The sequence below is a fragment of the Arachis ipaensis genome, chromosome B5 (genome assembly GCF_059453495.1).
Source record: "Arachis ipaensis isolate K30076 ecotype BB chromosome B5, ASM5945349v1, whole genome shotgun sequence".
NCBI lineage: Eukaryota > Viridiplantae > Streptophyta > Magnoliopsida > Fabales > Fabaceae > Arachis > Arachis ipaensis.
This window is the reverse complement of record NC_142440.1, coordinates 14,283,403-14,300,679: the sequence shown is the minus strand read 5'-3', so window position 1 is coordinate 14,300,679 and position 17,277 is coordinate 14,283,403. Positions and strand designations below refer to the sequence as shown.

The window sequence follows — 17,277 nt, the reverse complement described above, 5'->3', positions numbered from 1 at the left end:
ACCAAAAGTCACGAAAGTCACGTCGGTTCCGAACAATCACGTCGGTTCCCTCACAAGTCGGCTACGACCCCGAGTAGAATACTCGAACCCAAGTCTCAAAAGAAATTGGGTTCGAATAGGGGCACTGTTCATACCCTGGCCCATTGATAAGACCCAGGTCCAAATGAAAGGCCCAATCCAAAGGATTGAGTCTCGCCCTACACCGACCTTCTCCCTACGAAGTCGGTTCTTACCATGACTTACCCTAAAGAAGTCGGGACGAGGATTAGCTGGCAGATAAACACTCATTCAAATGAGTAACTGCCCCTAAAATCTCTCTAACCACTTCCAGGAGCCATATCTCAACTTCCCTAAGATAAGGGGACGGTTATCCACCTTAAATGGCGGAACTACTTCAACGGTGGTTATGGGTTCACCACTATAAATACACTGACACTTCTCAGGTATCACCAAGGCCAATACTCTCTAGACCTGTTTTGCTCTTTTTGCTGACTTTGGCATCGGAGTATCTTTGCAGGTACCACCCCCATTCTCTCACACTGAAGTCGGACGGGGCCCTTGGATTACAAACCTATTTGGACACCTCATTCAGACGATTGGGCCAGCCAAACTAATCCAACCCAATAATCTCCGATTACCCATCGTAACACTATTATTATTATTTATGGTTAATTTTTTTTGTTTATTTTATTTTACCTAATGGGATCAATAGATTATATTATAAAAAGATAATAATAAATATAATGTACAAAAATTACCAGTATAATAATATATAATGCCAAATAAAAATTTAATAAAAAATATAAATAATAAATAATAAATAATAAAAAAAACTCATATAAAGAGAAATAATAACAATTCAATAAATAATACAATAATATGTATAAAGGATAAAAACGGTAAAGAAAAATAAATATTAAATATTAATAGCCAAAAGCTAAATGCAGAAGCTAGAAATTGTTGCTTCTTATAAACGTGGTTTTGAGACTAAAATCACTTCTATGTTTATAGAGAGAAAAATTAGCCAAACCAAAAATTGAAACTTTTAAGAAACTGTAACATACTTTTCTTCTTCTAACGTGGTTGCCAAACACACCCGGTGTTGGTGGTAGTAACTGAGAAGTGAGAACTCAAGCTCGAACACACATATAGGACAGGACACATAATAATAGTTGAGGTTTCCAGTTTCCATTATAGAAAGGGCATCATTTGCATATGAATAAGTCATTCAAGCTTATAAATGGTAGGGAAGATAGTGTGGTATGGAAATTTGATAAAACAGGTGACTACTCAACAAAATTCTTTGTGCGAGTGATGAAGGAGGAAGTCCTACTGGAGGAGGTTACCAGCTATAGCTTCACTAGTGCTGTTTGGAAAGGATTTGTCCCCCCGATGATTGAACTCCTTTCTTGGTTTGCGTTAGTCGGAAGGATCAACACAAAGGATCGACTGTGCAGATTACGGGTTATTGACCAGCAGGACAATAGGTGTCTTCTCTGTGGTAAGCCTATGGAAACCGCGTATCATCTGTTTCTTAGTTGTGAGATTACATGGCAGGTGTGGTGTGCTTGGCTAATGGCCTTTCAACAAAGGTGGAGCTTTCCGGGTACTTTGAAGGAACATTTTGAGAGTTGGACGAGCTTTATAGGAAGGAAGGTAGATAGGAAGAGATGATTCACTGAATTCTTTGCTGTTATCTGGACAATTTGGCTAGAAAGGAATGACAGGCTCTTCCGAAATAAGAGTTCAAGAGTAGGGGACATTATTAACAGATCGTTTACGTTCTACGAAGAATGGAGTGGTGCTGAGCCCTTTGGGTGTTGATGGCCGGGTCACAGTGTCTAGGAGTTGTATGTTATCTTGTTTTATTCTTACTATAGCTTTGCTATCTGCTCCACTCTGCTGTGTTGAGCTCCCTTTGATTCAAAAAAAAAAAGTGTAAGTAGCGAGTTAGTGTGTGCCATTCTAATGCACGTGGTTGAATCCTCTTTTTCTATACTAGTTTTATACTAATATTTTTTTTTTCATTTTGTGTCTTTAAAATGTGGACAATCTTTTAAAATTGAACCAAGTGAAAATCAAGAACATACAAGGAATTTTACCTAATTAATGGATAGAAAGAAATTTTCTTTTTATTTGCACAATAAAGTTATTTTTATAATTCAAAAAAAGTTTCAAATAGAATTGCAACATAAAGGATGAAGTAGAAAATGCAAAACTTCTTTCCAAAACACAGGTGGAAGCCACGAACTCTAATATAATAAAGGAAAAGTTTAAAGAGCTAACAACTTTTTTAAATTTTGGCCAGCATGTAACGAGTATTGAAAAATGAGCTATAAGATGAAATTTCACACTAATCTCACACCGTTAAAATCATCATTAATGGCTACTTGCTGGCCCCTATCACTCCTCTATAATAAAATACTGTATGATAGTATGATTTTCCTTCTATTATTTTTTATAATATGTTATTATTTATGATATTTATCAGTCTTTGATCACAATTCACAAGTCACTTGTTTTAATTTTCTTAAACTCCCAAATATACTCTTATTATAGAACACAGAGTGCAATTTGATATTAAAAGTTAAAACTACGAGAAGTTGCTGCAACTACAAGGAAGTTCTCTATCAAGTACTCGTCTTTTTATAATTATAGTTCTGTCATTCTCTGAGTTCTTAGGGGTGAGCATGGGTAGCGGGTACCCGATTACCCACCCGGACCCGAACCGAACCAATAAAATTGGTTCAGGAACCGACGGGTAATCGGGTCCAACTCGAACCAAACCGATGACAATTGCTGATGATTGGTTCGAGTATCGGTTTTGGGGACGCGGAACCCGAACCAACCCGTATACCCGATTATAATTAATTAAATAAAATATATATATATGACTTTGTAAAAACGCATAACCTGATAACCCTAATACACAATCTCACTAACGGCGCAACCAAAGTTACCAAACCATGGCGAAACCCTAGCAGAGGCAGAGGCGCAGAGCTTCCTCCTACCACGTAACCAGCTTGGCAGCTTCTCCAATCTTCATCGTCTTCTCCATTAGGCGTCAGGCTCGTCTTCTCCATTAGGCGTCAGGCGCATCGTCTTCTCCACCTCGTCCGTGGGACCATCAGGTGTATCGTCTTCCTCGTAGCGGCAGTGACGCAGCAATCAACTTTGTCCCGGTCATTGGCATCTCATTCGGTATCTCTGTCAGCATCGTTGTTCGCGGTTCCCTCTCCAGCAGCCAGCTTCGTCTTCAGCCAGCCGTTCCCTCTCCAGCAGCCAGCTTCCTCCAGGGCCCAGGCTCCAGCGTCGTCTTCTCCAGTCACTCATTCAGGTTAGTCTATAATTTTTGGGGAATGTTATATGTTAAACTATTAATTGTTTTATTTTCTGTTCAATTTTTGAAATTATACATTCTTATTTGTTGTTGAATAAAGCAATCTTGATCACTCTGAAACAATCGTGCTGTTCAATTTTTTAAATATTAATAGAATCTTGCTCTTGTGTAAAAGCTAGATTTGATTTTGAACTGAGGATCTTCTATAAGCTAATTTTGATTTGTTAACTTCAAAAATATTATGCTAATTGCTATGCAGTTACTATTATAATTCATGGTAGCAAATATTTATAACAGAGACCAAACCCTTAGAGTTTGATAATTGATGTTCACTAAAAACTAGAAGTCCCCTTAGAATTTGAAGTTGAAACCAAACATAAAACATTACGCTGAAGGCAAGGTGATATTAAGGATGACATTAAGGATGTAGCAAGTGATGATGGAGTGCAGTTATTATGATATTTGTATTCCTATTTATATATGTATTTATTCTTTTTTTTTTTATCTATCTTGCATTTTCACTAATATGTGATTTTATCTTGTTAATTGAGTTGATTTGATTAATTTAAACCGGTGTCTGTAAAGTAGTATCCATCAGAAGGAGTTAGGTGCTGTCAAATTGTGACATTAAGTATTAATTTTCCTCTCCAGCAAGTTGATTTCACTAATATGTGATTTTATCTTGTTAATTGAGTTTATTTTGTATTGAATCATAAGATATAATGATGTAGCAAGTGATGATAGAGTGCAATTATCATGATATTTGTATTCCTATTTGTATATGTATTTATTCTTTTTTTATCTACCATGCAATTTCACTAATATGTGATTTTATCTTGTTAATTGAGTTGATTTGATTAATTTAAACTGGTGTCTGTAAAGTAGTATCCATCAAAAGGAGTTAGGTGCTGTCAAATTGTGACATTAAGTATTAATTTTCCTCTCCAACAAATTGATTTCACTAACATGTGATTTTATCTTGTTAATTGAGTTTATTTTGTATTGAATCATAAGATATACTGATATAGGATGACATTAAGGATGTAGCAAGTGATGATGGAGTGCAATTATCATGATATTTGTATTCCTATTTGTATATGTATTTATTCTTTTTTTTATCTACCATGCGATTTCACTAATATGTGATTTTATCTTGTTAATTGAGTTGATTTGATTAATTTAAACCGGTGTCTGTAAAGTAGTATCCATCAGAAGGAGTTAGGTGCTGTCAAATTGTAACATTAAGTATTAATTTCCCTCTCCAGCAGGTTGATTTCACTAATATGTGATTTTATCTTGTTAATTGAGTTTATTTTGTATTGAATCATAAGATATACTGATATAAGATGACATTAAGGATGTAGCAAGTGATGATAGAGTGCAATTATCATGATATTTGTATTCCTATTTGTATATGTATTTATTCTTTTTTTATCTATCATGCAATTTTACTAATATGTGATTTTATCTTGTTAATTGAGTTGATTTGATTAATTTAAACCGGTGTTTGTAAAGTAGTATCCATCAGAAGAAGTTAGGTGCTGTCAAATTGTAACATTAAGTATTAATTTCCCTCTCCAGCAGGTTGATTTCACTAATATGTGATTTTATCTTGTTAATTGAGTTTATTTTGTATTGAATCATAAGATATACTGATATAGGATGACATTAAGGATATAGCAAGTGATGATAGAGTGCAATTATCATGATATTTGTATTCCTATTTGTATATGTATTTATTCTTTTTTTTATCTATCATGCAATTTCACTAATATGTGATTTTATCTTGTTAATTGAGTTGATTTGATTAATTTAAACCGGTGTTTATAAAGTAGTATCCATCAGAAGAAGTTAGGTGCTGTCAAATTGTAACATTAAGTATTAATTTCCCTCTTCAGCAAGTTGATTTCACTAATATGTGATTTTATCTTGTTAATTGAGTTTATTTTGTATTGAATCATAAGATATAGGATGACATTAAAGATGTAGCAAGTGATGATAGAGTGCAATTATCATGATATTTGTATTCCTATTTGTATATGTATTTATTCTTTTTTTTTATCTATCATGCAATTTCACTAATAATTTAACAAATACATGACTTCTCTTATTTTATGTATTTTGCAGATTCAAAAAAATGGGGGAAAACTAACCCTAAAAGTGATTCGGTTGTTGGAAGTACTTCTTCTCCAAGTGCAGCCACTCCCACTGTTGAGAACGATGTTCTTTCTGGTGGAACATCGCAAAGTCCAGCTCCCCCAAAGTTGCCTGCCTCAAATCCTTCATCAGAAACACAAACCAAAGCTGCTGGAACTACTGGCGAGCCTCCAAAAGAGGTAAAACGTAAACCCAGTAGAGCACCTAGTAGTGTTTGGGCGCATTTTACTAAAAGTTCTCCTAATGAAGCTTGCTGCAACTATTGTAAAAAAATATATATATGCAATAGTTCTAGTCATGGTACAACAAACTTGCATAAACATTTAAGAATTTGCACTAAAAACCCTCATAAGCAAGCTGAAAATGGGCAGAAAACTATTGCACTTGGGAGCCAAATTGAGGATGACCCTAATGCAGTCACTATGAAGCTTGTTGATTTTAATCAAGAGGAAACTCGTCTTGATCTTGCAAATATGATAATTGTTGATGAACTTCCTTTTAAATTTGTTGAGGTTCAAGGCTTTAGACAATTTATGAGTAAAGCACAACCTAGGTTTAAGGTTCCCTCCCGTTGGACAATTGCTAGAGATTGTATGGCTTTGTTTAGATATGAGAAAGAGAAGTTGAGAACATTGTTATCTGAAAATCGCCAAATGGTTTCCCTTACTACGATACTTGGACCTCAATTCAGAATTTGAATTATATGTGTGTGACTGCGCATTATATTGATGAGTCTTGGACATTGCATAAAAAAATTTTGAATTTTGGTTTGATTACTGATCATAAGGGTGAAACTATAGGGAGAGCCTTAGAACAGTGCTTGCAAGAGTGGGGTATTAGAAGGATATGTTGTGTAACTGTTGACAATGCTAGTGTTAATAGTGTTGCAATTTCGTATTTACTTAGAGGCATGGGTGATTGGAATGGGTCAACATTGTTAAATAGGGAGTTCATGCATATGAGGTGTTGTGCTCACATATTAAATCTAATTGTGGGTGATGGTATGAAAGAGATTGATAGCTCAATAACTAAAATCAGAATTGCATGCAAGTTTGTTAGGTCATCTCCTGCTAGGATGCAAGCTTTTAAGAGGTGTGTTCGAGAGGCTAATATAACTTCTAAAGCTAGTGTAGTGTTAGATGTGCCTACTAGGTGGAACTCTACTTATTTGATGCTAGAGGCTGCTGAGAAGTTTGAATCGGCTTTTAGTCGGCTTAGTTATCAAGACTCATTTTATTTGTTGGCGCTTGAGTCTGAAGGAGGACCTCCTGATGCTAATGATTGGACAAGGGCACGTGTGTTTGTGAAGTTCTTGAAGATATTTTATGATGCAACTCTTACTTTTTCTGGTTCTTTGAATGTTACATGTAATAATTTTTTCAATAAGTTGTGTGATATTCAAAAAACTTTGAATAAGTGGAGAAAGAGTAATGATGTTGGTTTGCAAAAGATGGCGACACAAATGAAAGTGAAACTAGACAAATATTGGGAGGGTGATGGGATAAATTACTTTCTCTTTGTGGCTGTTTTTCTTGATCCTCGTTACAAGTATGATTATGTTGAATTTTGTCTTAATCGGGTGTATAGGTTGAATCAAGCCAAAGATATGTTGAAAAAATTGAAGGATATCATTCATAAGTTGTTTGAGTATTACTCCATGATGTATCCCCTTTCGGATGGTAGTTCTTTTGGTAGTTTTAATTCTAGCATTGCCTCTCATGATCATGGGGTTGGTGGTGAAAATGCAATTGAGGAGGAAGATGACTTCGAAGATGAGTTTAGAATGAGGGTTAAAAAAAAGCAAGTTGAGGTCAAAAGGAATGAATTGGAAAGATACATGGAAGATGGAGGATAACATTCCCGGTTTTGACATTTTGCATTGGTGGAAATTGAAATCAATGAAGTATTATGCTCTTGCTCACATGGCTAGAGATTTGTTGGCTATTTCCGTCTCTACCGTGTCTTCTGAGTCGGCATTTAGTACTAGTGGTCATGTGCTTGACCAATTTAGAAGCTCATTAAGTCCTTCTACTGTTGAGTCTCTAATTTACGCACAAAATTGGTTGAAGACTCAAGAGAAGATGTATGACTTAAAGCAAGAACTTGAGGACCAAGAAAAACTTGAATTAGTTTACTATTTTTAAATTATATTTATTTAAATTATTATGTAATTGTTGTTATTGTTGAGTCTCTAATAATAATTTAATTACTGTTAATATAGAGCTCTCAGCTTTAACAATATCTAATCAAGCCATTGGAGTTGATGTTATTTACAACAATTTGAGGTTAACATTTTTATTTACTGTTATTTGTTGAATTTCTTTTAATTAATCAATTTTATATGTTGACATTAGCTAATTATATGCTGATTTTTTGAAGGTTACAACTCCTCTCTTGAATATGCTTGGTTAATGGAGTAAAGGATTATGGAGTGAAGACTTTGAAAAACAAATATTTCTATTGCACTTTTGTATTGAGCTTCTAATGTTTAGATTTTATTGTGTTTTGGTTTTAGCTTTTTTCAAAGATTATTCACTAGACTTTTGTATTTAACTTCTAATATTTCTATTGCACTTTTATATTTTCATTAGACAAGATTATTCACTATTAATATGTTTAGATTTTGATGAGTTTAGTTTTTAATGTCTTTGGTTTTTAATATGTTTGCATTATTTTTGTTGATGTTACATGTTTATTGTATTTGTTGAATTTTTAACATAAAAATTTGCCAATTTTTGTTTAATTTCAAAGTCATCGGGTACCCGCTACCTGAACCGAACCAACCCACTCTTTATCGGTTTGGTTTGGTTCGGGTACAAGCATAAAAAAACGCAAATCCGAACCAAACCGAACCAATTATTTTTTGATCGGTTCGGTTCTAATTTTACCTTGAACCCGAACCAAACCGACCCGTGCTCACCCCTATGAGTTCTTATTATATTAAAAAATACCATTAGTTATTGATATTTTTTTCATTGAAATTTATATATCTTTTATCTTTAAAATTTTGAATTTGGTAAAGTCAACGTGCCTAATCTATATAGATTGTTCAGCGATTGTGAGTTACTAAACTTTACTATTTTTATTTTTTTTTTTTAATCGATTTTTTGCTCATACAGTTTATCTTTTACTTTTTTTATTAGCCGACTTGAGGGGGAAAGAGTGCTCCGAAGGCAAGCCGAGTCTCTGATAGAGTCCATTATCGATATTGTAGCCCACAGCACAGACTATATTTCACATTCCCTCATTTCTCTGCTAATTTCGCATTAATATTTTTTTTTTTCTTTGAAAGCTGGATAATATTCTAAAGTTGAACTGGTGAAAGTCGAGAACATACAGATAATTTTACTTTACCTAACTAATGGACAAAGAAATTTTTTTTATTTATACAGTGAAATGACTTTTATAATTTAAAAAAAATTTCAAAGAGACATGCGATATCAGATCCATAGATTTAGGAGTGACATGAAAGATGCTGACAATGAGTTGAAGGTTAAAGTAGAAAATAATTCTTTTCAAAGACAAAGCCTAATCTAATAAAATACAGTATTATTTTGCTACAGTTAGAATAACATATCTTGGTTGAAAAAAAAAAAAAACTAAAATGTTGGATGTTTGTTTCAAATTGAGGAATGATCTTTTCCACGGAACCTTCATCGAAAACACCTCTTTAATCTTGGCAGGAGTTTTCATGGGAAACCGATGAACTCAACTTGAAACCATAGAGTATTATATATTCATACAATGCATTACACTACTATCAAACATTTCAACATCTTAATTTTTTTTTTCAACTAAGATATATTATTCTATGTGCTGCTAGACAATACAGTATTCATATAGTATTTTATTAGACTTCGTGGTTTTTACATATACTTGGAAAAGAATTTTTGCATTTTCTACTTCAATTTTTAACTCCTTGTCAGTCCTTCTATCACTCCTAAATCTATGAATTTGATGTTAATCTCTCTTTGAAACCCTCTTTCAATTATAAAAGCCATTTCATTCAGTGTAAAAAAAATTCTCTGTCCATTAGTTAGATAAAATTACTTGTATGCTTTTGACTTTCACCCAACGTTAGAATAATATCCACTTTTCAAAGACACAGAGAAAAAAAAACAAATATTAATACGAAACTAGCGTAAAATCTAGTCAATGTGAAATATTTTCATTGTTGTTGGCCACAACATTGATAATGGCCTCCGTCAGAGCTTCAGCCTACATTTGGGGCACTCCTTGCCCCTCAAGTCGGCTAACCAAGAAAGTAAAAGATAAAATTGCATGAACAAAACATTCGACTAAAAGAAAAAATAAAAAATAATAAAGTTTAGTAACTTACAATGGCTAAACAATCAATGTAGATAAGGTGTACCGTTGACTTTACCAAATCCGAAATTCCAAAAATAGAAAACCAACAATTTTAAAAAGAACTTTGATATACATGAGGTTTAAAAGTATAAATACACAGGTTTCAATAAAAAAATATCAATAACTAATTATATTTTTTAATATAATAAGAATCCAATTGAATGACAGAACTATAATTATAAAAAAATAACAGTACCTGATAGAGAACCTTCTTGTAGTTGATGAATTATAATCCAGGGCAGCAACTTCTCATAGTTTTGATATCAAATTATACTTTTTCAAGATGTGTGTTCTATAATGAGCTTATATTTGGGAGTTTAAGAAAATATAAAAAAAAAATTAAAACAAGTGACTTGTGAATTGTAATCAAGACTCAAAAATATCATAAATAACAACATACTATAAAGAATAATGGAAGGAAAATCATACTTTAAAATAAAAGTAAAATAGAACATGAGTTTTGAAAAGCTTCTTTCATGCTCAACTTACCAATCCTACAAAACTAACAATACCTTCTACTTATTTATAACACAAATATAGTTTTTCTTTTTCTTTATTATTGATTCTTCCTGAATTGAAGTTAAAATTATAATGACCGTGCTCCTATTCCCTTCTTTTTTAAGAAAAATTATGTAGTTAACACTACTATTCATACTAGTGCTTTCAATTGAGTTAAAAATATTCAATATACAAAACGATAATCATATAGACTTATGGTGGCCAGTGGTTAAATAATATATAAGTTATATATAGAATAGGCTTCAAAGTAACTTATGCTTACTTAGTAATTAAGGGCATCCCATATAAAATTTAAAAACCTGAATAAACGAAGAGAATGTGGGAAATGTGAATTATTTTTATTACAATTCATATGATCATTACTCTTATAAACCTGAATAAAATTTAGTACAAGCAGCTGACCAAATATAATAAATTAATAAACCACAGCAGAACGAATTTCATATGATCATTACTCTTATAAATCACGAAATAGAATCTATGAAATGTGAATTATTTTATTCATATGGTCAGTGTTCCTAGTCAATGAACATGCCTATATATTAACACATACGCCAGCTGGCTATTAGCAACTCCAACATTATACAACAAATTAAAATTGAGTTAGTTTTTTGCGATCTAATTATTAACCTTGAGAATAAAGTAATAGCTTCTAGGCCGAATCCACAAGATACTTGTTACTTAAACCAGAGCAATCGATATGAAAAATGTGCAAAGTTTATATCAACTCGTTCTTTTAGAAATAAGTTTTCCAACGAATCATGAATCATGAAGAATAATTTCTTTTTTTAAAAATAAAAAAGACTATAATAAATATATTTTTAATGAAGAATAATTTCTTTTTTTAAATTCCTTAAAAGTTCATATAATATAAAAATTAAATATTTATTATATTATACCTAATATGTGATAGAGATGTATTTGATTTAAAATTTGTAAAGATTAAAATAAAAAATTAAAAATATATGAAGATTGTGTCAGAATTTGTGGAGGTTAAGATGAGAAATTAGAAATATACGAAGATTCCAATGATAATATAACAGCGAGGGAATAAATTTTTTTCTTAAAATTAACCCTATCTTAACAAAAAAGAACACTAAAATAAATAATCATTAAAAATGTTATCGTATTAAAAACATGAAGAACATTAAAATAAACTAGCGTAGTTTTTATTTTAGTGCTATGGAGCAAATTGAATAAAATGGCTTTATAGTATTAATAATAACATTTATATTCGGTTAAATATTATTTGTGTTATTTAAAAATAAAAATAAAATCATACCTAATGATGAAGAAGCAGTGTTTCCTTCCTCCTCGACGAGTAAATGGACTAAGAAATTCACGAGTAAACCTGCATTGCAATTTCAGCAGCATTTTTTTTCACAGATGAATTGGCAAAGAGGAAAACAGAATTCGATGGAAAGAGAAGCATACATTCCACACAGAACTAAATAAAAAAAAAAAAGAAGTAATCATACAAGGATAAGGAACAGAAAAATTGAAATCGTAGATCTTACAATCACCTGGCAACAGAGACATCATGTGGCTGTTAGCTTCAGAAACAGCATCAATGGTGGGTGCTAAGATACACCTTTGTTTCAATACTCACGGATTTCATTACAGATACCAGGGTACACAAAGTCAACCAAATTTTGCAAGTTTGAACATTCGTCTGCTAATAAAAACAACTCAGGAATTTCAAACATGGACTTAGCATCAATATTATCTCCTAAAGTCTAAAAGACCGTCACCAACATAAATCATGATGATTAACCGATTAACATAATTTAAAATTGATTTATACTAGTGCATCGACCCGTGAGTTGCACGGGCATGACAAAAAAAATAATAAAAGATATATTAGGTATATGTATAAAAAAGATAAGGTATAAAAATTATATTCAATCAGCTTAAATACATATATAGATTAAAATTTGACAAAAAAAAATATAAGTATACAATAGATCAATTTATTTATAAGATTCAGGATTTAATATAGCATCATGGAATAATTACTGTCATAATTCATAAGCATGCTAATTTATGTGAATGGAATTGAAGAAATAAAAATTAAACTCTACATGTTTATTGTAATTTTTTTTTTGCGGTCGGAATTCAACGTATAAGTTTAATAATAACATTTTAAGTCAACATAATGACATCTTTTTATAGGTATAAATGACATAAATATATAAAATTACCAATTGTGATTTATTTTAACAACTAATAACAAAATTTGATTGACATCGTGCATTATAGAACACAATGAGTAATTATTTGAAATATTAATTATTTTTTTAATATTTAAAAAAAATAAAAATTTAAACATATATTATTTTTGAAATTATTAAAAAGATTTAATACTTTCTTATTTAAAAATTAAGATGAGATTTAAGATTTTCAAATTTTTTTCTTAAATGTATCACATATCAATTGTGATATAATGTGATATAATGTGATATAAAAATAAGTACGTTAACAAAAACGAAATGCATTCATAAATTACATAAATAAAATAATGAAATATAAAATTTTTTTATTAATTATACACATTTTTGTACGGTATGACTTATAGTAGAATTAGTTAGTAACTCAAAATTAGAAAATAAAATACAATAATAAATATGTAAAACACTTAAAATAATAAAACTGTTTAAAAACTTTAACAATTATTATAATTTACCATATTTTTTTGTTACCTAAAGTATTTTATTTTGTCATTGTATATAACATTTAAAATCTTATATAATTTGAAAGTGTATTATAAATTGATAATTAATTTTAGAGGGACAATTATAAATAAAAAATAATGCAAGAAATAAATAAATTTAAAGATAAAATAATTATGATATACATATATCAATCATGAATGAATTGTAATATATTATCTTCAACCATTTTATTTTTAAGACTGTAAAACTAAAAAGCATACAAAAAAAATTAGTTGATACATATTGTAGCTAATGCACAATTTTTTCAGTGATAAGACATTTTTCACAAAGATCATAAACAACCCCAAAAATACAACTTGTACAATACATTATCACCACGATTTGACACCGTATGGATTCCAAAACTGTCATTAAAGATATGTTGACTTGTGTTCATCATCAATGAGTATAAACTTTTCAAATGATGCTCACTAATGAAAATATTTTGATAACTAAGGATTTGTCTTCGTGGTAGTAAAAAATTATAAACAAAATAAATATTGACAAAAATATTTATGGATAAAACAGATGACATCCACATATCTATATAGACTTAACCTGAAAAATAAAAAGTTTAAAAATTTTCATCATAACCTAATGAAACCCAAAATAAAATATCATCCATCATAACTCTTAAATTACCATAAAGACTATAAGAATAAAAAAGAGACAATATAGTCAATGCAATTACCACTCATCATTGAAGATATATTCAATCTTCTTACCTGAGCATCACTTCCGGGAACAGTTTTTCCTCAAACTCAATTATATCCATAGTTCAAATTTATCTAAAAACTCGGGTGCTAACCAATCTCAAATGTTTTAGCCAATAAATCGAATAATAATAAGAAGAAGAAAACCTGAATGTAATAATAATAAGAGGAAGAAGATTCTGCAATAACTTTCTGAAAAGAGCAAAATAAAAAAGTTAGAATCAACTTTGTCATTTATAGAAATTAATCCAGAAAATTGGCATCAATGGAATATCCCCTTTGATTTTTATTTTTTACAATAAGTAGTAATTTGTATAACATCATTCATGGATCAACAACTTTGTGGCTTCAAGCACCTTAGTTAGATGTTAATCTCGTTACAAATTGGTAAGGAAGAAGGTGGTTTTGGTGAGCCATGGAGCATTGAGGGCAGATGTAGAACGCAAAGTGATTGAAATTTGTAAACTTTATTTAGAGTTCGATAAAAATGTATCAACAACCACTTTTATATAAAGAGTATCAAGATTATAACATAAAGATAATGACCACAACAAATTTTAAAGAAAGGAAAAATCACAATTTGTTATACTCAAGAATTAAACAAAAAAAAATTATAAGCATCCAGAATCCAGAGCACTTGGATAAGTAAGAGTACCTATTCTTGCCCTTTTCTCTTTTCTCCGTGAGTGGCTCTCCCTTTAATCATGCCTCTATTCACACTCACAGTACTATCTACTTTCACCACAGCTTCAATTTCATACTCAATATATATTAAAAGAGAAATATTAAAACTTTTTTATTTGATCAACCGAGAGAAACAACATAATCACAAATTAAAAAAAAAATGAAAGCAATGGATGCATTAAGTAAACTACAACAAATTCAAACTAACTAATTCTCTTACAAAATATTTTGAAAGAATTAAATACCTATACATCATGAGAATGAGCACCTATTTCATGGTATTTAGAAATCAGAACGTAATAGGTAGCAGATAAAGAGAATGGGTCCTACTGAGAAGAATTCAAACCAACAATTAAAAAGGTAGAAGAATTCAAGCCTATTGAGACTTCACACCTGAAAAAGTTTTTTTTTTTGAAAAAAAAAAAACTACTCTTTAGAAAGTAAAGGATAAACTGTTCTCATTGTACATATTAAATATAATAGTATTGAACAGTGGATAAGATTGATATGATGAACATATGTGGCCAACAACTGCATTGCGCCTTTACATTTTCTTGAATCTTTTCCTCAAAAAACAATGAGCAAATATTTGTGGTTTATGATAAGCGTAGTTAAGAATTATATTAGATATGTAAACTTTGTGCTGGCTTACGTTTTTATTTCTCTTTCTTTTTCTTGCGCACACATAATTTGCGTGTTTAACTTGTACTAATAACTACATATCATAAGGCAACAAAATTAAAAAGCACCATTCTTTTATAGTTATAAAAAAATGACTTGACACATTCTATATGTGAAGAGCAGATAACTTTTAAATTGCATGAGTTTTGGTCAATAACAATGTAAAAATAAAATCAGAGTAATGTAGTTTTAAGAAAAGCACCAATAAAAGATAGTTTGATCAGATGTGGAGTATTTCACTATTTTGTAAACAACTACCAAATTATATAATACTAAAAATAAACGAATACTCATTAGTGGAAATAGTCTTGCAAGTATGCAAACTATGATGCACTTACATGTAAAGCCTTACAATAATTAGAAGTGCCTAAATCTGAACCATCTATTTTCAAGACTAACCACATCATATCAAGAGCAGTAGTTTTTCACAATCAGAACGGATAGGTTGAAACTTGAGTAGACAAACTTAACATGATATAAACCAAATTGAAGCTAGTTTTTATAAATATCCTTATCATGTTACTTTACAACACCAAATTAATAATTAATAGCTCACAACTAAAAACACTTACCAGTCCAGTGTCCAATAAATTTCAAATTACATCAAAACCTAAATAAAGAACCCTCTTAGAGAGGAAATGAAGTTTCTGAAATGAAATATCACTATTAAAATTCCAGTATGCTCAAGAATGAAGAACAATTAAAATTTAGATATAAGGTAACATCAAATTATGGCATATGAAAGAGATCTTAATTAAAGAAAATATGCTTAATGGAAATTGTGAAACCAAGTTTAACATGAAAATAAATAGAAAATTAGAGATATACAGGATCTAAGGTGATGAATTGAACATCAGGGGAACTATCATAGAGAATTTTAAAATTCATCTAAAAATGTTGGGGATTGGTTGTACGTGGTATATGTTTAGCTAAACTATGATACTTTATGCTGTGGAGTGAAAGATTGATAATGAATCTTTGATAGAAATAGAATATAACATATTTCATCTATAAAATTTACTTTCAGTGAAGTCTTTCTTCTTGATAAATTCATTTACAACTGGTCGAGACTATATAACTGAATTTTGTAGTGTGTAAAAACTTTCATGCACATCACCCTCCCTTATGTTAACTTTTCTCTCGATTGGATAAAACGAAAATGAAGGTTGGGGAAGCAATAAAACAGCAAAAATGAAAATTTCTAATTATATATATATATATATATATATATATAGAGAGAGAGAGAGAGAGAGAGACTTTCAAGGTTTAAGAATTTAATCATTAATGCATGGTTATATTCCTTTTGACTTGTAATGATCAACAGCAACAGGACTTGGTGATCACTATGAGGCTAAAACTATGTTGTGCTTTAGTCATTGGTTAATTATTTTTAAACCTATGGATGCTAAATTGTGTACGGTTGAAGGAAACGGTGCAAGGACCTCCAGAAGGACATAGAACAAATGCTGACACCCTAGCAACTTCCTATGTTGAAACCGCTAATAACATTAGAGATCTATCCTTATATGGCATCTATCCTTATATGAGAGCCATGCAACAAACACTATAAAGGAATCCAACAACAATACAACAAATAGAACATTACCTAACGATGCCAAAGCACAAAGTAAAAAGGCAGAGCAGGTGGTGCAGGATGAACCAGGCGTATAGTTGCTACTTGCTGCCAGTAGGTAAACTTAACTCCTTTCAATTTATTCTGATCAGATTCACCTTGAACGAAAACAACAGTAGATATAGTTTAATTTCTATCATGTCAAACACTGCTAGTTGATTAAATCATAATGTATTTATGCTAAATTCTTCTCAGTCCAATTTTCAAAAAGTTTTTTCCACAGTAAAAGATTGTTTATGCAGGGAGAAGAAGGATATAATATATTAGCTACAATGCAATATTAATTCAAACCAAGATGCACGCAATATTAAGCACAGAAAGAAGAATAGAATCATGTAGCAGAGTTAACATAAACATGGAATTTACAAAGTTTCATTTGAAAGCAACAAAGCTGAAATGGGTAGTGAAAAAAAAAATTGACCCAATTTTAGAAGACAAAAGACCCAAAATTGAGAATCGAAACTCATTACC

At 30.8% G+C, this 17,277-nt stretch overlaps 2 protein-coding genes across 15 annotated transcripts in view; both read right to left on the bottom strand.

The window, feature by feature from the left end:
- Positions 1-17,277, bottom strand: part of LOC107642999 (putative sodium/metabolite cotransporter BASS5, chloroplastic) — a 70,576-nt gene that overhangs the window by 28,485 nt on the left and 24,814 nt on the right. The gene's annotated exons all lie outside the window — the stretch shown is intronic.
- Positions 1-17,277, bottom strand: part of LOC107643001 (transcription factor TGA10-like) — a 33,172-nt gene that overhangs the window by 12,944 nt on the left and 2,951 nt on the right. For 4 of the 14 annotated variants that reach the window (XM_088488300.1, XM_088488298.1, XM_088488301.1 and 1 more), the window contains exons 8-10: positions 13,956-16,904; positions 11,908-12,056; positions 11,667-11,735 (exon numbers count right to left, since the gene is read on the bottom strand). The gene's annotated coding sequence lies outside the window, so the exon portion shown is untranslated. The other 10 variants (XM_088488303.1, XM_088488296.1, XM_088488302.1 and 7 more) reach the window with 8 other exon arrangements.